Source organism: Stegostoma tigrinum, chromosome 14, assembly GCF_030684315.1.
Source record: "Stegostoma tigrinum isolate sSteTig4 chromosome 14, sSteTig4.hap1, whole genome shotgun sequence".
Classification (NCBI taxonomy): Eukaryota; Metazoa; Chordata; class Chondrichthyes; order Orectolobiformes; family Stegostomatidae; genus Stegostoma; species Stegostoma tigrinum.
The window spans coordinates 18,321,339-18,345,822 of NC_081367.1; the positions used below are offsets into that span (position 1 = coordinate 18,321,339).

The 24,484-nt window shown below is 42.4% G+C and overlaps 1 protein-coding gene across 2 annotated transcripts in view; it reads left to right on the forward strand.

The window, feature by feature from the left end:
- Positions 1 to 24,484, forward strand: part of LOC125458045 (beta-galactoside alpha-2,6-sialyltransferase 1-like) — a 142,655-nt gene that overhangs the window by 10,837 nt on the left and 107,334 nt on the right. Inside the window, exon 2 of one of the 2 annotated variants that reach the window (XM_048542927.2) lies at positions 14,754 to 14,887. The exons of the other annotated variant lie outside the window; for it this stretch is intronic. The gene's annotated coding sequence lies outside the window, so the exon portion shown is untranslated. The remainder of the gene's footprint in view (positions 1 to 14,753; positions 14,888 to 24,484) is intronic. 2 annotated transcript variants of the gene reach the window in all.

Genomic DNA, 24,484 nt, shown 5'->3' on the forward strand with positions numbered 1-24,484 from the left:
GAAGTGGGCTGTAAGTGACTGCATTTCACATTCAATAATAATGATACATCATTCTGATTGGAAATAAATCACCATTTCTTCACTTTTGCTGAGTCAAAATCCTGACTCTCCCTCCCGAACAGCTCTGCAGGTGTACTTATGTCAAATAGACAGGAATGGCTCAAGAAGGTAGTTCAATTGCCTTCTCAAAGACAAACAGAGATCAGCAATGCTTCCTTGATAATAAAGTGTGGAGCTGGATGAACACAGCAGGCCAAGCACCGTCTTAGGAGCATAAAAGCTGATGTTTCTGGCCTAGACCTTTCATCAGAAAAGGGGGAAAGGGAGAGGGTTCTGAAATAAATAGGGAGAGAGGGAGAGGCGAATCGATTATGGATAGAGGAGAAGATAGGTGGAGAGGAGACAGACATGTTAAAAGGGTGGAGCCTGTAGAGGTGAGTTTAGTTGGGGAGGTGGGGAAGGGATAGGTCAGTCTGGGGCAGATGAACAGGTCAAGGGGGCGGGATGAGGATGGTAGGTAGGAAATGGAGGTGCGGCTTGAGGTGGGAGGAGGGAATAAGTGAGAGGAAGAACAGGTTAGGGAGGCGGGGATGAGCTGGGCTGGTTTTGCAATGCAATGTGGTGAGGGGAGATTTTGAAGCTTGTGAAATCCACATTGATACCATTGGGCTGCAGGGGAGTTGGTGTTCCCCCAACCAAGGGGGGACGTTGCGGTCCTTGAAGAACGAGGACGTCTGAGATGTACAGAGTGGAATGCCTCATCCTGGGAGCAGATGTGGCAGAGGCGAAGGAATTGGGAATAGGGGATGGAATTTTTACAGGAAGGAGGGTGGGAGGAGGTGTATTCTAGGTAGCTGTGGGAGTCAGTGGGCTTGAAATGGATGTCGGTTTCTAGGCGGTTGCCTGAGATGGAGACAGAGAAGTCCAGGAAGGTGAGGGATGTGTTGGAGATGGTCCAGGTGAACTTGAGGTTGGGGTGGAAGGTGTTGGTGAAGTGGATGAACTGTTTGAGCTCCTCTTGGAGCATGAGATGGCGCCATACAGTCATCAATGTAACAGAGGAAGAGGTAGGTTTTGGGGCCAGTGTAGCTACAGAAGAGGGACTGTTCCACATAACCTACAAAGAGGCAGGCATAGCTTGGGCCCATGCAGATACCCATGACCACCCCCTTTGTCTGTAGGAAGTGGGAGGAATCGAAAGAGAAGTTGTTGAGGGTGAGGATGAGTTCGGCTAGAGGGATGAGGGTGTCAGTGTAGGGGGACTGTTAAGGCCTGTGGGACAGGAAGAAGCGGAGGGCCTATAGGCCACCTGCACGGGGAATGCAGGTGTATAGGGACTGCATTACTACATGTCTTTGCAGTAAAGGAGACAGAGTCTCCTGCGATTGCCATAATCACTAGTAAATACTTCTTTGCCTTTAGCCAATAAAAAAAACTTTAATAACTGCAAACAGGCAAAGCTTATCCAACCGGTGTTTGACCCACACTTATAAAAAAAGTATTCATAAACATTTGGCTAGCTTCACAGTTTCCAAATTGTTGAATTGATTTGGCTCCAACAGCTACTATTCAACTGTTACAATTTAACTTTGTGTCTTCACAATGCCAACATTGCACATTGTGTGTTAAACTTGTTGACAGTCTGTTATTGTGAATAATCATGTCCAGAATAGTCTATAGGGCATATCGTTATTTGAGAAATGATCCAACAGTTTACAAGGAACCTGCAACTTAGTTGTCAAACCACATAATAAATAGGCACAGAGTGATATTGTTCATATTTATAAAGAGATTATGTTATGCATAAAGTAACATTTTGATCAAAAAGGCGAAAGCTAGCTAAATGACTTAATAGAGGCAAGTTATATCCTATACTTGTGGAGGGTTCAATGCTCAATTCGTACTGAGTTAGCTGCATGGTACAAATTGACCTCTGTATTCCTGAGTGAGAAAGGAATGAGATAACTAAGTTTATTAACCTCCACAAATTAATCTGGCTGAATATTATGTAACAAAAGCAAAACTGCAGTAGCTCTGCCAATACAATAAATATGCTTTGATTTGTAAACTTGTCGTGACGCTAGTCTGTTATAATACGGTAAACAAACAAACTGGAGCCTACCTGTTTTATTTTTCAAATAACTTAAGAGTGCGACTGACAAGTAAAAGATTTCCCCATGATATAATATGTTAGGTTCATGGGGAACAGAGCCCATTAGGATTCAGCTTTATTCTACATGAACAGCTGAAAAGGCAATGATAAATTCGGCAAATTTCACTGTGCCTGAACTTAGCAAAGGAGCCTGTTGACACTTAAGTACTGTGCTTTTCATGTCATTCTCCACTGATTTAGGAAATTCTCCAAACAAATATAAAGGAACTGCTCTTGACTTCATTGAGCACTGCCCCATTAGGGCTCCTCAGTTCATATACCATGTGATGGAATGCAGGTCAGAACACATATCTATTGTTATATCAGACAGCTTCTAGGTTTTGCCCTCCATGATGGTCACCATTCTCTCAATGGAAGAAAACACATGGTCTGAAGTGCCATCATTGCTGCACCCCAAGTCGGATTGAATCCTCCAATGTTCATGCCAGAATGCACAACTCCTCCGGCATCTTTGTCGCACCCCACATTCCTTGTGCGGTATGTCTCAATATCCAGACGGATAACTCCAGAGTCTCTTCAACAGACTGGGGCTCAGCATGTAGGTCAGCTGCAGTACTTGGCTGACTGCCAGAGGTATGCTCCATCTCAGTCTCTGACAGCTGTTTGTGCAAATGCGTCAGAATGTATATTCCATTACAGCCAAGTCACATATATCCCATGGTCATCATTCCTGACAATTTGTGCAGCTGCATTCCCACACATGTCTAATATCACACTGCTGCCTGATTTCTATTTTTGGAATATGCAGCCACACATGGACCTTGGAACACTGTGCAGGAAGAAGAAAGATTAGAGGGAACATTGCCAGAGAGGTGTCTGTATCTATGCTGGTGCTAGAAGAGAAGCAAAGATGTGACACTGCATCCTTTGAGGTGGCCTGCCCCGTCTCACTTGTGAGGTAAACACAAAGGAGAATTAGGGGCATCTTTAACCTCTGAGCTGCTTGTACTGACGTCCACTTCCTCATTGCAAGCTCTGGAATGAGTGGAACCTTACTCTGTTCAACCTTGAGGCGGACCTTTCTCCCTGGTGTTTGCAAGTTTTCAAAGTCACAAGCCATAAATATCCCCAGTTTGATGGATTGTCCCTACACCAGCTCCTTCAGAACTGTTTGCTGTAATTATAGAAATGTGCCCTTGGAATCTCACCAATGTGGGGCCTTCCTCTATCTGGCCTGGACTTGTAACTCACCTCTGACTGTTGGCAGCCAAATCCAGGTCTACCTCCTCAATGGGTGTCAATACAACCAAGTTTGGACCACCATCTCCAGTCCTGGTCCTTATTACAAAATTTTCCACCCTTTTCTCCTGAATCCAAAGAGAGATTTGTTAAGATTGTGCTGTGCTGCAGTTACATCGACAAATTTAATATTTTTATGGCAGCATGTATTCCTCAGAGCTCCTGTCACATGCAGTATTTGAAATTCTTCCTCCACCTCCCTCCTTCATATCTCAGGTTGGCATGCAAAGGGGCATCTCTGCATCAGGCTGCCTTACTTTTGTAAGAAATGACGTAGTTACATGGTTGATCCACATCACAGCCCTCCAGTAATTTTCAAGCTGGTACATCAAGGTCATATTGATAACGAAAGTGACTCAGTTTCGAACACCAGCCATGTGACTGAAACTCATGGTTGTTGAATAGCTTTAATTGAACAACTTTGAATTCTTTTCTTAGTCTGCTTTTAACCTTGGTACACTAGGCAGCGAAGTAGCTCCAGCATTAACTCCAGCCTGCCTCCACTCTTGACCTCTATCAAAGTCTGAGTTCCGGAAAGAATTGTGGTGTGATTTTCCAGAGAAGTGAACTAATTCCTACAAAATGAAAGTTGGTCAAATCAGTCAACTGCAAGAAATCATTAGACGTAGACTTGCTGGATGTGGAGTATATTGAAAACTGTGCAATTAAGCCGCAGCATAACAAAGGTTAAATTTACAAATGCTTTTGCAAAAAGCTGATCTGCAGGTGTGTTGAGACTAAAGAGATCAGTTTGAAGCGGATATGGAAGTACGTGCCAAATAGACTGTTGGCTAGGTCTTGTTAAGATGTGGTTAATAGTTTCGTGAACTTACTGGAGTGTATCAGGGGAAGATATCACAGAATAGCTTAACAGAAGGTACTGACTATTATTTGCAGTGTTGGAGAGAATCAATTCAAAATTGTATAAGAACCATGAAAAAAAAACTGTTGCTGCAGAGGTCTCAACTTGCAACTATGTAACCTACTTACAAAAAGAAATAAAGCCAGGTATTTGAAAAGATTGTGGACTCGTTCCTTATTTCTGAAGAGCCCAACACTGAATTCCAATGAAGGTGGATAGACACCAAGATGTTAGATTTCTTTTAAGTGATTCATAATTATAACTGCTTTCCTTTTTCAGTTTTCCTTTCTTCATTTTTTGTGTAAGTGTGAATTGCAATAACCATTGCACTGCCGGACACAAGTGGTGAATGCATTCAGCCATACTTTGCTTTAACCCTAAAGAATTTGCTGAGAGTCTTTTTTAAGCTGATTTCACAACTGGAGTTTGGAGAAAGGTACCACTGTTCAAAAGGGACAAGGAAAATGTAAATTAAAAATAAATTACCTCTGTTGTGGGCAGACAAGGACATCAGAACAATAATTCAATTTACCGCTTCCTTTTTTCACCACACAGTAATCTCCAACAGTAATTAACGATCAGAAGGAATGAGATTCCATTCTTCCAAGTATTCACTTTTTGATCCATAGTGGTTGATTATCAATCATTAACAATTATCATGATATTGAAAGTGTAATTACATCAGTAATTACTAATCTAAACTTTATTTGAGGATTTAAATGACCATTTAATGTTAAACTGCAGCAATATCGTGAAACTTATGAGGTTAATTGTGAGATGGTATTTGTGCAATTTTCATAATTCACATGTATTCTCATAAGTTGCTGGATAATTTACACATTCATTAAGTGATTCAATGTAATTAATGCAGTACATCATACACATACTGCACTATTTTGAGCCTAGACTGCCTTTATGAATTATTGTTGAACCATATAGCATTGGTTCCACACATAATCTATTCTAATTGTACATACTTTATATATTTCTTCAAAAAGACTCTTTGAAACAGGCCATTTGCTTCAGGTTGATTTTCTTTTAATTGTGTTCAGTCTTTATTTCGGCTCATAATGTTCTCAGAAACACATTTTATTCAACAAGTCAAGATTAGATTATGGAATGAGGAATGTTGAAAAAGTCCAGTCCAAACATAGGCTTTGAGTGTTGCTATGTGTATTGTGAATATAATTGAAACAACTCCTTTGAGATATGAAAGAATTGTGAATTTAATACTTACTGGAATAATCTGGGGGTAACCATTGATCAGAAACTCAAATGGACTTGCCAAACAAATTCAATGGCTACAGGACCAAGTCAGAGACCAGGAATACTGCAGCGTGTAACTCACGTCTTGACTGTACGTCATCTACAGGGCACAATTCTGGACTCCAATGGAATACTCCCCACGTTGCCTGAATAGGTGCAGCTCCAACAGCACTCACAGCTTGACCCAAAAGCTTTGAGTGCCGTTGGAACTGCACCTTTCCTGGACAAAACATCCCACTTGATTGGCATCACATCCATAAGCATCCACTCCCTCCATAACTGAAGCTCAGTAGCAGCTGTGTGTAATATCATTGAGATACACTGCAGAAATTCACCAAAGCTCCTTAGACAGCACCTTCCAAACCCACAACCACTTCCATCTAGAAGGATAAGGCCAGCAGATACATGGGAACACCATTATCTACAAATTCCTCTCCAAGCCACTCAACATCCTGACTTGGAAATATATCAACATTCTTTCACTGTCGCTAGACAAAAATTCTGGAATTTCTTCCCTAAAAGTATTGTCAGAATATCACAGAATATGACCTGCAGCTGTTCAAGAAGGCAGCTCTCCATCACCTTCTCGAGGGGAACTAGGGATGTGCAAAAAATGCTGACCAGCCAGTGATGGCCATTTCCAAAAGTAAGTAAATAAAACTATAAGCCATTATTACAAGATATATGGGACTGAAAAGTTACTGTTTTCTGAGTTATGAGCATCAAGATGTCCCTTCTACCCATAACAAGTGGACTGCCATAGTGATTGGTACTGGCCCAATATTTACAATATATATTAAAAACATGGCTGACAGAAGTCAATGTATTATTGGCAAGTTTGCAGAATGACACAAAAATAGGTCAGAAGGCAAGTAGTGAGGATGACACAAAGAGTCTGTAAAGGGATATAGAGAAGAGAATGGGCAAAAACTTGACAGACGGAATATTATACAAGAAAATGTGAGATTGTGCACTTTGGCAGGAAGAATAGAGGAGGTGAATATTTAAGTGGAGAATGTTGAAAGCTATATCACAGGGGGATTTGGGAATCCTTATGAAGGAACCATTAAAGGCTAAAATCCAAGGCCAGTAGGTAATAGAGAAAGCAAATTGAATGTTAGCATTTACTTCAAAGGAAATGAAATGTAAAAATAGTGAGGTCTTGTTAAAATTATGCAACACACTAGTCAAACTATGGTTGGAATTTTGGATCACTTTTGGTTCTAACACATGATATGTTCTGGCTGTGGAGGGATTTTCTTTATGTTGTGAGTTTGAGTATGTTGGGCTACACTCAGAATTTAGAAGAATGAAAGGCAACCTTACTGGAAAATTCTTAGGGGTTTTGACAGGTTAGACAAGGAGATGTGTGAGAGTCTAGGACCAGAGGCCATAATCTCAGCTGAGGAACATTTTTTTTCACGAAAAGCCTATTGAATATGTGGAATTTTTTACTGCAGAAGACCACAGAGACTGGGTCAGTAAGTATATTTATTACAGAGAAAGAGTCATTCTTGATCAGTAAGGAAATCAAGGCTAGTGGCGATAAGACAGAAAATTGGAGTTGAAAAATATCGGATCAGCCAGGATCTCATTGACTGGCAGAGCAGACTTAATAAGCTGAATAGTCTGGTTCTGCTCCTATGTCTTATGTATTATTGACATGGCCTACCCCTACTGATTTTTTTCAGTTACTTTTCCCTGAGTTATTTCAGTACGAATGGGTTTACTGATAGCTGTCAGAATCTTCAGTGTATGGTGCGCAACTGCAAAAGTAAAAGTATTGGTTGTATGTTCATGTATATATCATGTTTAGGATTTATCATCCCTGTTTGGCATTTTCTGGGATCAATTAGTTCTTCAGAAGCTGATCTAGAAGCATATTTCAGAAGTTACACTAGAAAATTTGCTTGCTAATTTATATCCTGTTCCATGTTGAAAATTAAAATATGCGGCAATAAAGCAGTGTGATACATGTTGACATGCTGTAGCCGGATTCCTGGTCCCGCACTGTTACAAACATGAGTGCGGATTGATGGCCTTGATTATTTTGGGAACTCAAAATACGTGTAATCATTAAAGTACAACTGGGGCCATCCAAATCCCTGTGTTTGTCCCAGCCTAAGCTGATAAATCATTAATAGAATACTCTGGACCTGTCTCTTCTGTGTGCTGTTACTGAATCTACCAGAGTGTTGAATTGACTTTGTGGTCCAGTGGTCAGCTGTGTCAACTTGAAGCCATCTTGACCCACAGGTGACCCTGATTATCTTCTCTTCTCCAATGATTCCCCAACACCCACAAAATTAGTCAGCACAAATACATTGAGGCTACCTGGTAAACACTGTACAACCTTAGAATACAAGGTGAACTCGAACATGAAGTCAATAGTGTTAATTTCACATTTCAATATTGAAGCTGGAATTCTTCTTATGGTTTGCTTCCTTTATAATTCATAGAGATTTAGCAGTGAAATATCTGCAGAATTTCTGGGATTTTTTAACTTTCTCTCAAATGAGCATTCTGTTTTTTGAAAGTATAGACTTCAACATGATAAATGCCCCACATTTTGTCAGCAACCATTAGTTGTCAAAAGTGTTTCATTATTCTTCTCTGTTTGATTGCTTGAAAGAAGTTAACTTTAGCATCAAAACTAATGTCTGAAAAGCATCACTTTTGCATTTGAATTGACATTTAAGGTAGCTCTTGACTGTTTCCTGCCTCAGGTTTCCCTTTGATCTTTGTTTTCCATTATGTAATTTCAGCTGTCTGATCAAGTCACAACAAATGTTGGTAATTCGTGCAGAGTTTTTCAGTTCCTGCACTTCAGTACATTTGCAAGAGAAGTTGAAAAAAATTATTACTTTGATTAATAGTATCTTGGCTCCTCTGACTTCCCTCTTAACACAATGACATCCTAAGCCATATTAATTATGAAGGGAAATAATATGATAATTTAAAATGATTGTTGTCTTAATAACATCCTGCAGAATATGAAGAATTCATTTCTGCCTGCAGAGTGTTAAAAATTCTTAACTCTTCTTGTAAGAAGGTGCTCCAGATAAACAACAGGAAACAGATGGTCTCTTTTGAATATTTAATTTGGTTCTAGAGAAGACAGACCAAAAAGAGAATTTTCAACCAACAGGAAAACACAACTTGGATGCAACGAAAATATACCTTTGTTCAATTGCTGTCAAATCTTCAGCTTTTTGGAAAGTAATACAACTTTTTTCAAAATTATACAAAGCCAGGTATATGCTAATTTAAAGACCTGAGCTCTTCATTGGATGGGATAATCCTACACATGAGGAATGCGCACAAAATCTTTGATGTAAGTGTCTTTAAAGAGGAATTTAGTTGTCAGTATCTGACTTGGTGAGTTTTCACACCCAGCATGGTCCCTTGGTCTTCTCAAATAGTTAATGAACTCATGAATTTTCAGAACTATTGTTTCGGAATAACTAGGGAGCTGGCTGTTTTTATTTTGCCCTACCATTCCCTCACATGCTATTTCTTTCTTCCCCTTCTCTTTCTCTCACTCTTTTATCCTGCTCCCTCCATTCCTTTGTTCACACATTTCTACATGTTCTCTATCTTCCTTATTGTTTCCTACCAATCAATGTTTCCTTTTACATTCCTGCTGCTCCCTTTTTATTTATCTCTTTCGCACTCAACCTTTTTCTCTTTTCTTACTTCTTTTCTTCCTCTATGATTTTTTCTCTTTCCTTTGCCCTTCTATTTCAATTTTTTTTTTAGTAGGAAGCAATTCCTTAAACAATTAAAAAATAAAATGTTCAAATGCCACAGCATAATTTTTATTCTTATGGCTTTTTGATAAAGGCACTGTCTGGTGCAGAATAAAGCCATATAGATCCCAAGTTTCCAAGTTAGAATCTCACTCTTCACTGAGTTATGGGTGAAAACCTTTTGACTGGTTTCTGCGCTCTTAAACAAAGGAGAGAAACATCAACTTTGGCTCCTATTCCAGCTCATCACTAGGCAACCACTTCGAGAATGGACATGGTAGATTGGAATGAGGCACAGATCAAGTGGCTGTGATATCCCCTTACTGTGAAAAGCTGACGCACAATCTACCTTTAGATTCCTGCATGTCAGTGGCTACTTGAGAAAGCTACTGAGATGACATCCAATGATGTGAATGATTTTACACAGCATTTTCTTTACATTTTCAATACCACAAAAGATCAGACAGACCAGATGGCATTGTACAGAAATAGAAAGAATTGCTTTCATGCAAAACCTTTTACAATCTCAATACCTTAAGCATTGTATAACTAAAGTTGACTGACTATCTTCATTCATTGCCCTGGTGCTCTGGGCATTTGACTGTCTCAGTAATGATTGTTTGCTCCCTTGCTTGTCTCCTCTGCGGTGAACAGCATCTTTTGCAGCTGTAAAGGCCAATTCATGAGTGGCAGCCCCTTCTGTATGTAGTACAGTTAAATGGAATTGGCACAATCTTGACTGATTTTGTTATCCTACTTCTGGTGGTTTTTCTGCCGTCGTGTAATTTTTTTTCTCTTCTGTTTTTCTTTCCATGTCCTTCCTGATTAATTGCCTCTAGGCACTGTGATCAGCAGCAAGGACACCCTATGCACTGACTCTGATTGGGTAGAGGTCTTACAGGCAGCCTTGAATCACAGACATGTCTTGCTCTTGTGCTGACAGCTACTTTGCCATAGGGCATGTACAAAGGTTTGGTAGATAAACGGGAGGCTGAAGAAACACAGCAAGCTAGGCACCATCTGGAGAAAAGGAGAAGTCAACACTCTGGGTATTCTTCAGGCCTGGATGTAGTGGTAGGGGGAGCTGCAGATGAAGGGGGGCGGTGAGGTAGCAGAATGGTTGTAATAGGTGGACACCGGCAGTAGGTGCGACTTGTTTGGTTGATGGGAGGGATGAACCCGGTTGGTAGCTGGAAAGGAGGCTCAGTAGGTGGAATAGAAACGAGGAGGTGGGGCTGGAAAGGGAGGTGAGAAATGGGTGAGAAGGACTTTTGAAATTAGAGAACTCAATGTTTAGCCCTCTGGGCTGTGAGGTGACCAGGCAGAAGATAAGGTGCTTTTCCTCAAATTTGTGGTCCGCATCACTCTGACACTGGAATTAACCGAGGATGGCCGTTTCAGTGAGGGAGTGGGGACGGGGGACGGGGGACGGGGGACGGGGGACGGTGGTGGTGGTGGAGCATTGAAATGGGCGGTGACCAGGAGGATAGGTTGGCCATTACAGGCCAGGCAGAGATGCTCGGTGAAATGGTCACCTCGTCTATGTTTGGTCTCATTGGCATAGAGAAGATCAAATTGGGAGCACTGGATGCAATAGACTAGGTTGGAGGAGATGCAGGTGAAGTTCTGTCTCACCTGGAAGAAGTGTTTAGGGCCCTGCATGGAGGTGAGGAAGATGGTGTATGGGTAGGTGTTGCATTTTTTACAGTTACAGGGAAAAGTACGACAGTTTAGAATAGTTGGTGGGAAGTATGGTGCGAACTAAAGACTGGTGAAGGGAATGGTCCTTGCAGAAGGCAGCGAGGGGTGGGAAGTGGAAGATGTTCTGGGTGGTGGGGCCTAATTGGAGTTGGTGGAAGTAATGAGGATGATGGATGAGGAGACTGGTGGAGTGGAAAGTGAGGACAACGGGTCCCTCTCTTTATTATGTTTGGGGACGGTTGGTAGTTTGGTGCTGTGGAGTGGGAAATGGATGAGGGGTGGTGGAGGGCTGTCTGGATAACAAAGGGGGAAAAAGAACATTGTTTGGAAAAGGAGGGCATCTGGGATGCTCGGAAGTAGAAAGTTTTCTCGTCAGACCAGATGCGACAGAGACAGAGAAATTGGGAAAATGGGATGGAGTTTTTGCAGGATACAGGATGGCAGGAGATGTATTCCAGGTAGCTATGGCAGTGTGTGGGCTTATGGTAGATGTTGATCCGTAAACTGTCACTAGAAATGGAAACAGAGAGGTCAAGAAAGGGGAAGGAAGTGTCTGAGGTAGATCAAGTGAATTTGAGGGCGGCGTGGAAGTTGTTAGTGAAGTAAATGAACTGCTCCAGTTCAACCTGGGTGCAGAATGTAACACTGATGCAGTCATCAATGTAACGGTAGAAGAATTGGGTAACAGTACTGGTGAGTCTATGGAAGAGGGGCTGTTCAACATTATCAAAAAAGGGGTGGGCGTAGCTGGGGCCCATGTGGGTGCCCATGGTTACTCCCTGGGTTTGCAGAAAGTGGAAGGAATTGTAGGAAATGTTATTGAGGGTTAGGACAATATTGATGACATCATTCCCTCACTCTCTTTATCTGCAGCCTCCCCTGCCCCCACATCCAGTCCTGAAGAAGGGTAATACTGGAAACATTGAAGTCTCCTTTCCTCCAGATGCTACTTGGCTTGCAGTGTTCTTCCAGGCCTTCTGTTTTGTCTACCTTGGATTCCAGAATTTGCAGGGGTTTTTTTTGTCTGTAAACATGTATGGAAGTTTATTTGGAGAGAGTTATTTATCCAAATTCTCTACTTCTCTGGTAGTTTAATTGGTCTGACTGTAGATGATGAACATCATTCTAAACTATGCCAGTAATGCTGATCAGTTGGTTAGATTAGTATCTCTTTTCTACTGATGAGATTTTTCATATGATGAGATTAGGCAAGATTTAGGAGCATAGGATGGGGAAGGAAACTGTAGGGGATAGGCACGTTAGAAATGTGGAGCCTATTCAAGGAAAAGCTCCTATGTGTCCTAGATTAGATGTACCTGTCAGGCAGGGAGGAAGCTGTAGAGCACGGGAGCCATGGTTTACGAAGGAAGTGGAATCTCTGGTCAAGAGGAAGAAGAAGACTTATGTTAGGATGAGATGTGAAGGCTCAGTTAGGGCACTTGAGGGCTACAAGATAGCCAGGAATGATCTAAAGCGAGAGGTCAGAAGAGCCAGGAGGAGACATGAGAAGTTGTTTGTGGATAGGATCAGGGTAAACCCTAAGGCTTTCTATAGGTATCTAAGGAATAAAAGAATGACGAAAGTAAGATTAGGGCCAATCAAGCATAGTAGTGGGAAGTTGTGTGTGGAGTCAGAGGAGATAGGGGAAGCACTAAATGAATATTTTTCAACAGTATTCACTCTAGAAAATGACAATGTTGTCGAGGAGAATACTGAGATACAGGCTACTAGAGTAGGTGGGATTGAGTTTCACACGGAAGAGGTATTAGAAATCCTACAGGGTGTGAAGATAGATAAGTCCCCTGGGCCGGATGGGATTTATCCTAGAATCCTCTGGGAAGCCAGGGAGGAGATTGCCGAGCCTTTGGCATTGATCTTTAACTCGTCATTGTCTACAGGAATAGTGCCAGTCGACTGGAGGATAGCAAATGTGGTTCCCCTGTTCAAGAAGGGGAGTAGAGACAACCCTGGTAATTATAGACCAGTGAGCCTTACCTCAGTTGTAGGTAATTTGTTGGAAAAGGTTATAAGGGATAGGATTTATAATCATCTAGAAAAGAATAATTTGATTAGGGATAGTCAGCACGGTTTTGTGAAGGGAAGGTCGTGCCTCAGAAACGTTATTGAGTTCTTTGAGAAGGTGACCAAACAGGTAGATGAGAGTAAACCGGTTGATGTGGTGTATATGGATTTCAGCAAGGCGTTTGATAAGGTTCCCCACAGTAGGCTATTGTACAAAATGCGGAGGAATGGAATTGTGGGAGGTATAGCAGTTTGGATCGGAAATTGGCTTGCTGAAAGAAGACAGAGGGCGGTAGTTGATGGGAAATGTTCAATCCTGGAGACAAGTTACTAGTGGTGTACAGCAAGGGCCGGTGTTGGGTCCACTGCTGTTTGTCATTTTTATAAATGACCTGGATGAGGGCGTAGAAGGATGGGTTAGTAAATTTGCAGATGACACTAAGGTCGGTGGAGTTGTGGACAGTGACGAAGGATGCTGTAGGTTGCAGAGAGACATAGATAGGCTGCAGAGCTGGGCTGAGAGGTGGCAAATGGATTTTAATGCAGACAAGTGTGAAGTGATGCACTTTGGTAGGAGTAACCAGAAGGCAAAGTACAGAGCTAATGGTAAGATTCTTGGTTGTGTAGATGAGCAGAGAGATCTCGGTGTCCATGTACACAGATCCTTGAAAGTTGCCACCCAGGATGACAGGGCTGTTAAGAAGGCATACAGTGTTTTAGCTTTTATTAATAGAGGGATCGAGTTCCGGAACCAAGAGGTTATGCTGCAGCTGTACAAAACTCTGGTGCGGCCGCACTTGGAGTATTGCGTACAGTTCTGGTCACCGCATTATAAGAAGGATGTGGAAGCTTTGGAAAGGGTGCAGAGGGGATTTACTAGGATGTTGCCTGGTATGGAGGGAAGGTCTTACGAGGAAAGGCTGAGGGACTTGAGGCTGTCTTCATTAGAGAGAGGAAGGTTGAGAGGTGACTTAATTGAGACATATAAAATAATCAGAGGGTTAGATAGGGTGGATAGGGAGAGCCTTTTTCCTAGGATGGTGACGGCGAGCATGAGGGGGCAGAGCTTTAAATTGAGGGATGAAAGATATAGGACAGATGTCAGAGGTAGTTTCTTTACTCAGAGAGTAGTAAGGGAATGGAATGCTTTGCCTGCAACGGTAGTAGATTCGCCAACTTTAAGTACATTTAAGTCGTCATTGGATAAGCATATGGATGTAAATGGAATAGTGTAGTTTAGATGTGCTTGTGATCGGTATGACAGGTCGGCACAACATCGAGGGCCGAAGAGCCTGTACTGTGCTGTAATGCTCTATGTACTGCACTTCACAGTGGCTCACATCATAAAACACGCCAATCACAACAATTGATTTTCAAGTTTGAGAACACTTATACATCTTTAAATCAGGTTCCTTTTACCTAATGTAAGCATTGTTAAATCTCTCAACAGTAATTTGTTTCTAACGCTGTACCTAGTGTTTTTGAATATGTGAAACTTCTGCCCAGCAGACCTTAACTGGTAAGGAGAAGCAAACTGAGCAACAGAAGCAAGGTGACAGCTGAAGTGTTGTGCAATATAGATAAGTGTTCTGCTGTAAACCTCACGATGCTGATAGCAGGAGGTTTGAGGATGGGTTGGGGGTGGGCGCCTGGGTGATGGGAGGAGTTTACTGACATATCTTACAACACTAATTAGTTCAAAAGAGACTATGATTCTTTCTTTTGTCCTCTTGAATTGAAGGAGAAAACATGGTCTGTGACTGAGGTTGGTGCCTGCTGATATATCACAGCAGCAATTGGAAATGAACACGTAAGCTCACTTAAGGGCAAAGCATGAGACCTCTGCAACAATGGCTCACCGCACTTTAACGGAAGGTAATTTAGTTCCTTTATTTAAATTCTGCAGGCACCAACGTCATAAAGTGAAATATATGTTACAACACGGAATGAAGAACCATCCTGTTTCCTTTTCCTCTTCAATCAAATCTTCTTTTAAGTACTTACTAGACATTTTGCATTTATTTTAACAATTTAACTTGTCAACCTTGATGTATAAGGACGATTTGACTGTTCCTTTACAGAGGTGCAACGCAATATGTGATATGACTGTATTAATGCAAAAACACCAGTTAATGGGTAGGAACGCCTGAGACAGGATTGTTCTGTATCCCAATCCCTCTCCTGCCTCAGCTCTGTTCAGTTCATATTGGACTTTGCACTACCAAATTAAGTAATTTTAACAATGGCTTTAGTTAATGAGTTCAAGAATGTTGGCATATTTCACAACAGTGTTTAATTTACATTTGACTAACTCCAATTAGCAGTTCAATGTTATACTTTGTTGTGACATTGCTGCCAGTAACAGATGTAATGTTAATTATTGATGCATAATGATATGAAATGACAAAAGAAATAATACTTAACAAATTTATATAAATATCAGAGATACAAAAAGTACATTGTAACATTGTTTTAGAGATAGTAGGAACTACAGATGCTGGAGAATCTGAGATAACAAGGTGTAGAGCTGGATGAACACAGCAGGCCAAGCAGCATCAGAAGAGCAGGAAGACTGACATTTCGGGCCGAGACCCTCCTTCAGAAATGGGAGAGGGGAAGGGGGTTCTGAAATAAATAGGGAGAGAAGGGGCCAGTGCAGCTATGGAAGAGGGAACAATCCCTCTTCTGCAGCTACACAGGCCCTAAATCTCTTCCTCTGTTACATTGATGATTGTATTGGCGCAGCCTTGTATTCCCACAAGGAGCTCGAACAGTTCATCCACTTCACCAACACCTTCCACCCCAACCTTAAGTTCACCTGGACCATTTCTAATACCTCTCTCTCCTTCCTGGACCTCTCTGTCTCCATCTCAGACGACCACTGAGAAACCGATATTCATTTCAAGCCCACCGACTCCCGCAGCTACCTAGATTACACCTCCTCCCACCCACCCTCCTGCAAAAATGCCATCCCTTATTCCCAATTCCTTTGCCTCTGCCGCATCTGCTCCTAGGATGAGACGTTCCACTCCCTTACATCTTAGATGTCCTCATTTTTCAAGGACCGCAACTTTCCCCCCAGTGGTCGAGAACACCCTCCACTGGGTCTCCCACATTTCCTGCAAACCATCCCTCACACCCCCGTCCCCACAATAACAACCAAAACAGAATTTCCCTCATCCTCACGTACCACCCCAACAACCTCCGGATCCAACGCGTCATCCTCTGACACTTCTGTCATCTGCAATTTGACCCCACCTCCAAAGACATTTTTCCCTCCCCACCCTTATCTTCTTTCCAGAGGGACCACACTCTGCAGGACTCCCTTGTCCGCTCCACACTCCCCTCCAGCCCACCACACCCGGCACTTTTCCCTTCAATCGCAGGAAGTGCTACACCTGCCCCTACTCCTCCTCCCTCACCCCTGTAACCAGGCCTCAAGAAGGCTTTCCATGTCAACCAGATGTTCACCTGCACATCTGCCAATGTGGTATACTGCATCCGCTGTACCCGTTGTGGCCTCCTCTACATTGGGGAAACCATGCGAAGGCTTCGGGACTGCTTTGCAGAACACCTCTGCTCCGTTCGCAGTAAACAACTGCACCTCCCAATCGCAAACCATTTCAACTCCCCTTCCCATTCCTTAGACGACATGTCCATCCTGGGCCTCCTGCAGTGCCAGAACGATGCTACCCGAAGGTCGCAGGAACAGCAAGTCATATTCTGCTTGGGAACCCTGCAGCCCAATGGTATCAATGTGGACTTCACAAGCTTCAAAATTTCCCCTCCCCCTACCACATCCCAAAACCAGCCCAGTTGGTACCCGTCTCCCTATCATGTCCTTTCTCCTACCTATCCCCTCCTCCCACCTCATGCCCTACCCCCATCTCCTACCTACTAACCTCTTCCTGCCCCCTTGACCCGTCCGTCCTCCCTGGACTGACCCATCTCCTCCCTAACACCCCACATACACTCACCTTTATAGGCTCCATCCTCGCCTCTTTGACCTGTCTGTCTCCTCTCCACCTACCTTCTCCTCTATCCATCTTCCATCTGCCTCCCCATCTCTCCCTATTTATTTCAGATCCTCCTTCCCATCCCCCATTTCTGAAGAAGTGTCTAGGCCTGAAATGTCAGCCTTCCTGCTCCTCTGATGATGCTTGGCCTGCTGTGTTCATCCAGCCCTACACCTTGTTATCTTACTTTGTAACATTTTCGTTTTTCTGAAGTCAGTGAAATAAGCTGGTCCTGACTTCTCCAGCAGACGTAATGGTATCCTAGTTAAACACGATGTCCTGATGAAGGGTCTAGGCTCGAAACATTGACTCTACTGCTCCAATGATGCTGCCTGACCTGCTGTGTTCCTCCAGCTCCACACTGCCACAAATCTGACTCCAGCATTATCAGTTCTTGCTATCTCTAAGTTGTTCAAAACTGTGTTTGTCATGTAACCCAATTAGCAGTAGAAACGAATTTAACTGTTGTACGATATTAGCTCAATCACACTGTTTTCTTATATCCCCCCACATGGGCATTCTGAGAGCTTTGAATCAAGCAGGAATTCCCTCATGACCACCAACTGCACAATAGTACACCTGAAAGTGAAGCCGCTGTGAGATTTTGAACAGGTTGAGGGTAAAATTCCTAGAAGTGGCATTGGCCTCTGTCACTTTTCAGTCTGTTACAAGTTGTGCATCTAGTGGCAGCCTCTACAAGATTTGGTATGTGGCTTATTTACGTTTACTGTACCAGAATCATCAAATTCTTTTGTTTTGAGTGAAGCAGAGTGCCACTATGGCTGCCATATAGGATGTGGTATTTCGTGGGCATGTGGAATGCACTGCCAGTGGTGGTAGAGTCAGATACTTTACAGACTTTTAAGCAACTCTTGGATAGGCACATGGAAGATAGTAAAATGTAGGGTAGTTCAATCTTAGTAGGGTAATAGGTCAGCACAACATCATGGGCCAAAGGGCTTGTACTGTGCTGTACTGTTCTTTGTTCTCCGTTCTATTTCAACAAGCCCCATACACATGGCTGCTGTTTTGAGTTGATTATCTCTTACTGAATCTGTCAATTTTCATATCTAAGAGCAATCTGATAAGCAGGCAGTCTGCAATGCTGATGTTACAAATACACAATGGCACATTGAAAATGCCCAACCTAGGCTTGAAAATGATTGTATTAATAGAGGCAAAAAGGCAAGACTACTTATTTGATAACAAAATGATCTTGAACATGCCTAAGTTCACAGGAAATAAGAACCAAACAGTGGAGAAATAAAGGGAGTATTTCTGTGCCAGCCATTGTGAGTTTGTGAACTCCAGTGAAGATCCCATTGACTGATGACTGATGGCACAGCTTCACTTTTCTTGTAGTCTTCTGGCCCTGTAAGAAGACCCCTTCACCTGCAGATTAATTTTCAAAGAAAGGAGGCTATCAGAGGTTAAGGACAGGGAACAATCACACAATGTAATGAAGGCATATTTCCATGGGAATGCTTTAACAAGTATTAAAGCAGTTACCTCTGTTTTGTCTTTTGAAATACCTGCTGACAAGCTGCAGGATTTGTTTTAATTTAAAATGCAATGAAATCTACTATTTCAAGTAAGATGGGTATATATAGATAGATGTTGATTTAGGTATTGTGGTTCTCGTTCTTTTGTACCTTTCTTCATAAGTAAATTCCTGGCTGAAATATCTAATTGTTAAAGTGCCTGCTTAAGGCTGGATATTTTTTGATGTGATTAAAAGCCTGCCTTGTTGATATTGTGGGTCCAATGCCTGTAAAAGAGTGTATATTATTGTATTGCTTGAAATAAGTGGGCAATATTAATTTCAGCAGAAACCAAATCACACATATCTGACATGAAGCATACTAAATTATATCTATGTGAGTGGAATTCATGCGCACTGAACGTTTGTAGAGCAAACAGGACATGATGTCAATTACCAGCAATGTGGCTGATTTGATACCAGTCTTGCCATTATAGCCCATGCCAATTTCCCTCTAGGATGCCTGGGCATGCAATCACTTAGCAGTCTGGAATGTACAATGCGGGGAACAAACTGGCTAGCATAACTAATGTTACAATCTTAAAGGGACTCCAAAGTGCAATAAATAGGTCATGCATGTAAAGTGAAATTGTAGGGAATAGTGCTCTATGCTTAAGTAATGTCTACTCTTAATCTTAACCAGCCAAACAAATTAACATGCATTATCATGAAGTAGATAGATTGAGGAAGTTGGGACTCTTCTCCTTGGTGAGCAGAAGATTGAGAGGAGATTTGAAAGAAGCTTTCAAAATCATGAGTGGGCTGAATTGGGTAGATAGGGAGAGGCTGTTCCTGATCTTAACAGCACAAGAATAAGAGGCATCAATTTGAAGTAATGTGCAAATGAAGTAAAAATGAAGTGATGTATGAAAAATGTATTTTGCTTAGTGAGTAGTTAGGGTATGGAATGCATTGGCTGGAAGTGTGGTGGAGGCTGGTTCAAGGGAGGCATTGAAGAGGACCATTGGCTAAGTATTTGAATAAAAATAAGGTGCAAGAGCATGGAGAAAAAGCAGGACATTGGCACTAGTTAATAATACTTTTTTGAAGAGCAGGTGCAGGTATGATGGGCTGAATGGTCTTAACAATCCTATGATTTTGTGATCAGAAGAGCTCTTTCCCCATCAGCATGATTAAAAGAAATCATTAACTACTTACAATATTACTTAGTTGTAACTTCTGGCTGTTGTTACAGTTCAACACATGTCCATACTTCCCAACACATGTCCATACTTCCCAGCACATGTCCGTGTACTTCGGGTGTTGCTGGCCATAATTGTTTCAAGTTTTAAACACATTCATGGGATGGTGTGGTAGCTGCTGAAGTATTGTTTACTCAATTCCATTCTTCCACAAACTAAGTAAATTGAAGCAAAAGTTTGCTTGAAACTTGACATGATTAAGAGAGTGGACAAAGGTTATGTAAAGCAAAACAAGCTGGTGGAAGAGGGAGGAAGAGAGCATTAGGTTGAAGAATGGATGAGATGAGGAGGTAGAAAAGGATGACAAGCAATGAAGGCTGCAACTTGGAAAATAACTTTCTGGGGCTCAACCTCATTCTTCATTTAACAACAGTCTTATACACTTGACCAACCCCCGAACTGGAAGTCATGCTGTCAATTTGGCCACAATGCAAGAATAAAAATGAATAGAAATATACAGTCCAAAGCAAATTTCTAAATTATATACTGCACACAAGGTTAAAGTAATCAGACAGGAGTATTCTCTTAGCTCATGTCCTCCACTTGCATTTGCCTTTCCAAGTGTTCTTACACAATACTGCCTCAGTGACTGAGACATGGCTGGTGGAAGGCTACTAACTTTCAGTGGGGGAGATGGCAGATGTGTCTGGAGAATGACTTTGAACTGTACTGGGCTTAGAATGTCCAGTTTCAGATTACACCACAATCTGGGTGATAGACAGGATGGCAGCAGTGGGATCGCTAATGCTGGATCATTCACGGTTAGGATAATTAATTCTAACAGCAGAATTATACACTACTGCCAATCCTCCAGAGAGTGCTTCAGCAATCCTAATAACCTGTTTGAGTCGGATAGCTGGTCTACTGAGACACTCTGTAAGTCCCTTGAATACTGGGATCCAAAGCATTCTGGCAGCAGTTTCGATTTACTTGACATCAATCTAAGTGTCTGCTGCAGCGCTCAGATGTTTGATGGAAGCCATATGTATTGCACTGGAAACTGATGTATTGATCATGTGGTGATGTACTGAGCTGTATTCAGGAGTATCTTGAATGGATTTGACCATCAGATCCATACCACAAAGGATCAATTTCAACTTCCTCACAGAGCCTGATGTCGGAATTTGTAGACTATGAATACAAACAGACTTTCATCCAGCAACCAGTTCAGTACATCAGCCCATCAACTAGTTCCTGTAACCTGTCCCATTGAAACTCTCATCTGAGTCCACTCAAGCAGAGATCCTATCCAAATGCGCTCTCTGATGAGCTGGCATCTATTCTAGCTTCCTGCCAGTTTTGCTGTGTATTCGTATCTGCTGTTGCTCCCCTACAAGCACAGATCTATCTTTCAAGGTAGTCACATCTCAGTCCCTAAGCTAATTATTGTAGGTGTGAAATCAAGTGACAGTGTGCCTCACTGTCTTCTTCCTGATCAAGATGCATTTCTTGAGCATCTGAAAGGGGAAAAGAAACAGATAAAGGGTAAGATTATCGTGATAGGCAAGAACATCATGTGAAACTTTAAGACATTGTTGAATGCAGAGGAGTATGATATGAGGAGGATTTGTTGTGAAGATACTAACAGCTCTATTTTTCGTTGTCAAAAAGAGGTGGCATATTGGCTCAGTGGTTTCGCACTACTGCCTCACAGTGCCACAGTCCTGTGTTTGATTCTGCCCTCAGGCGACTGTCAGTATAGAGTTTACACGTCCTCCATGTGTCTGTGTGGATTTCCTCCTATGGTTCAAAAATGCGCAGGTTAGGTGGACTGGCCATGCTAAATTGTATTTATATAGTGCAGGCTAGATGGGTTAGCCATGGGAAATGTGGGGCTACAGGCATTGGGTGGGGGGTGGGGGGGTAGGTGTCTCGGCGGGATGCTCTTCAAGGGGTTGGTGTGGACTTGATGGGCTGAATCGCATGCATCTTCAGTGTACATGACTGTATCTTCAGTGGATTCAGATGCTGTGCTGACTACATCTTCAGAAGTAGGGGTTTGAAAGATGCAGATGCACCTCTCAAAATCTGTTTAGTTCCTGCTCACCTCTGTTATGTGCAACCTTCCCCTGCAAGAGAGGGGAGCATATCAGTGAGATTTATAGAAAATAGATGATGGGCAGATTGTTGTGGAGACAGATCTAATTGAGGCTGTCAGAAGAGACTTGTTCTATTATCCAAAGAGATGGGACTGTAAGGAAAGTTGGGAGACTAGGATTAGATGAGTTACATTTTTAGGAAGCTGACATAAACATGAAGCACAGAAAGACAATCGTTGCTGTAACCATTCTATGGTTCCATATCATTCTCATTGTTTATGGTTTACAGAGCACACTCTTTGTTGAGATGTATCACTTGGAGATGACGGAGTTGAAATGCAGTATTAGACTGAAATACCTGGATAAGCAATGGGGTGAATGAGGTAGGGGATCTTTCTCTCCCCTCCAGAGCAGCAAGTTGGAAGCTGTGAGTCACATTAATGCTGTAGCAAAGGGCCCTGAGGCCTCTCATTACCAGGCAGATCGGCTAGCACAATCTGATTATCCTGACGGGAAAATTGCACATCACTTCTGGAGAAATTATCGGGGGTCTGGAACTTACACACATTAGTGGGAGTCAAGGATAATGGGTCATACTTCCGTAAACATGATGGCTGAGTGGAAGGTCCAGATTAATACCATTTTCTCAACATTTGCGTACAGCTACACTATTAGGTGATTTTCTGATCTTCAGTAACTTAAGTATAATTCTGTAATGAGTTGAGAAAGGATGAAAGAAGTTGTATTTGAAATTTTCATGAATTTCTTTTATAAACTTGCAGTGGTTGTTATAACGTTATTCCTTGGAGTCTGACTGGAGAGTAGACCACAGAATGTATTCCAAATTCTTAAAACATTGAAGGAAAATGTTATTAAATCATTAGAACATTGTGCATTCTGTTTATGCCCAAGATACGCTTGACTAATCATGCTAATATTAATATTTAACTTGCAACGTATGAGAGTTCACACTGTGCAGGGGCTAGAGTTTTATGTGTTACTGAAACAATGTCGAGATTTAGTGGCAAGTAACCAGGTGTGGAGTTCAAAGATGGGCTTTCGATAAAAAAGAAATACTTGGCTTAGAAAACAATGAAGGCACCATAAATTTGTAGACAGGTAAACAAAGGCACGAAGGTTAGCTTCATAGTGTTATGACATGAAGACAGGCAGCCAAATCAAATCAGCCTCCCTAATTCTGTATTTGCAAAGTCAGAGGTCACAAGACACCAGGTTACAGTACAACAGGTTTACTTCAAATAGACTTGTTGGAGTATAACCTAGTGTTATATGACTCCTAACTTTGTCCACCCCAGTCCAACATTGGCACCTCTGCATCATGGCTATATTTGCAACACAGTCAAATTAAAGAATTCAACAACCATCAAAATTGTCCTCAATGGTTCCTAACCAGACTTTCTGAAAAACTGATACCAGAAATCAACTCTATACTTAAATAAAAGGACTAACAATATTTTATTAATACAGTAGTTTTAACATTGCAAAATTAAACTACAAATAATCAACTTAACATCTAACATAAGATTTAAACACAACTTTCTTTCATTCTAACCCTACTCGCACACGCTCAGACATAGCTAAGATATAAATTAAGACAAAGGAAACGTAACTAGCCGGTCGGTTAAGCACTAAACACAGGTCTGTATGATTGTAATCAGAGATCATGGGAACTGCAGATGCTGGAGAATCCAAGATAACAAAGTGTGGGGCTGGATGAATACAACAGGCCAAACAATATCTGAGGAGCACAAAAGCTGACATTTCGGGCCGAGACCCTTCATCAGAAAAGGGGGATTGGGGGAGGATTCTGAAATAAATAGGGAGAGAGGGGGAGGTGGACTGAAGATGGATAGAGGAGATGATAGGTGGAGAGGAGAGTATGGGTGGGGGTGTAGGGAGGCGATAGGTCAGTCCGGGGAAGATGGACAGGTCATGGGGGTGGGATGAGGTTAGTAGATAGGAAACTGAGGTGCAGCTTGAAGTGGGAGGAGGGGATAGGTGAGAGGAAGAACAGGGTAGGCAGGCGGGGATGAGCTGGGCTGGTTTTGGGATGTGGTGGGGGGAGGGAAGATGTTGAAGCTGGTGAAACCCACATTGATACCATTAGGCTGCAGGGTTCCCAAGCGGAATATGAGTTGCTGTTCCTGCAACCTGCGGGTGGCATATTTATGGCACTGAAGGACGCCCAGGATGGACATGTCATCTAAGGAATGGGAGGAGGAGTTGAAATGGTTTGCGACTGGGAGGTGCAATTGTTTACTGCGAGTGTAGGTGTTCTGCAAAGCAGTCCCCAAGCCTTTGCTTGGTTTCCCAAATGTAGAGGAGGCCACAACGGGTACAGCGGATGCAGTATACCACATTGGTGGATGTGCAGGTGAACATCTGCTTGATGTGGAAAGTCATCTTGGGGCCTGGGATGGGGGTGAGGGAGGAGGTGTGGGGGTAAGTGTAACACTTCCTGCAGTTGCAGGGGAAAGTGCTGGGTGTAGTGGGGTTGGAGGGGAGTGTGGAGCAGACAAGGGAATCGCAGGGAGAGTGGTCTCTCCGGAAGGCAACTCCTACCCTCCCTCAACCTCTTCATCTCCAACTGCCATTGAGACATCAACTGCCTCAACATCTCCACCCCTCTCACCCACTCCAACCTCTCCCCTGCA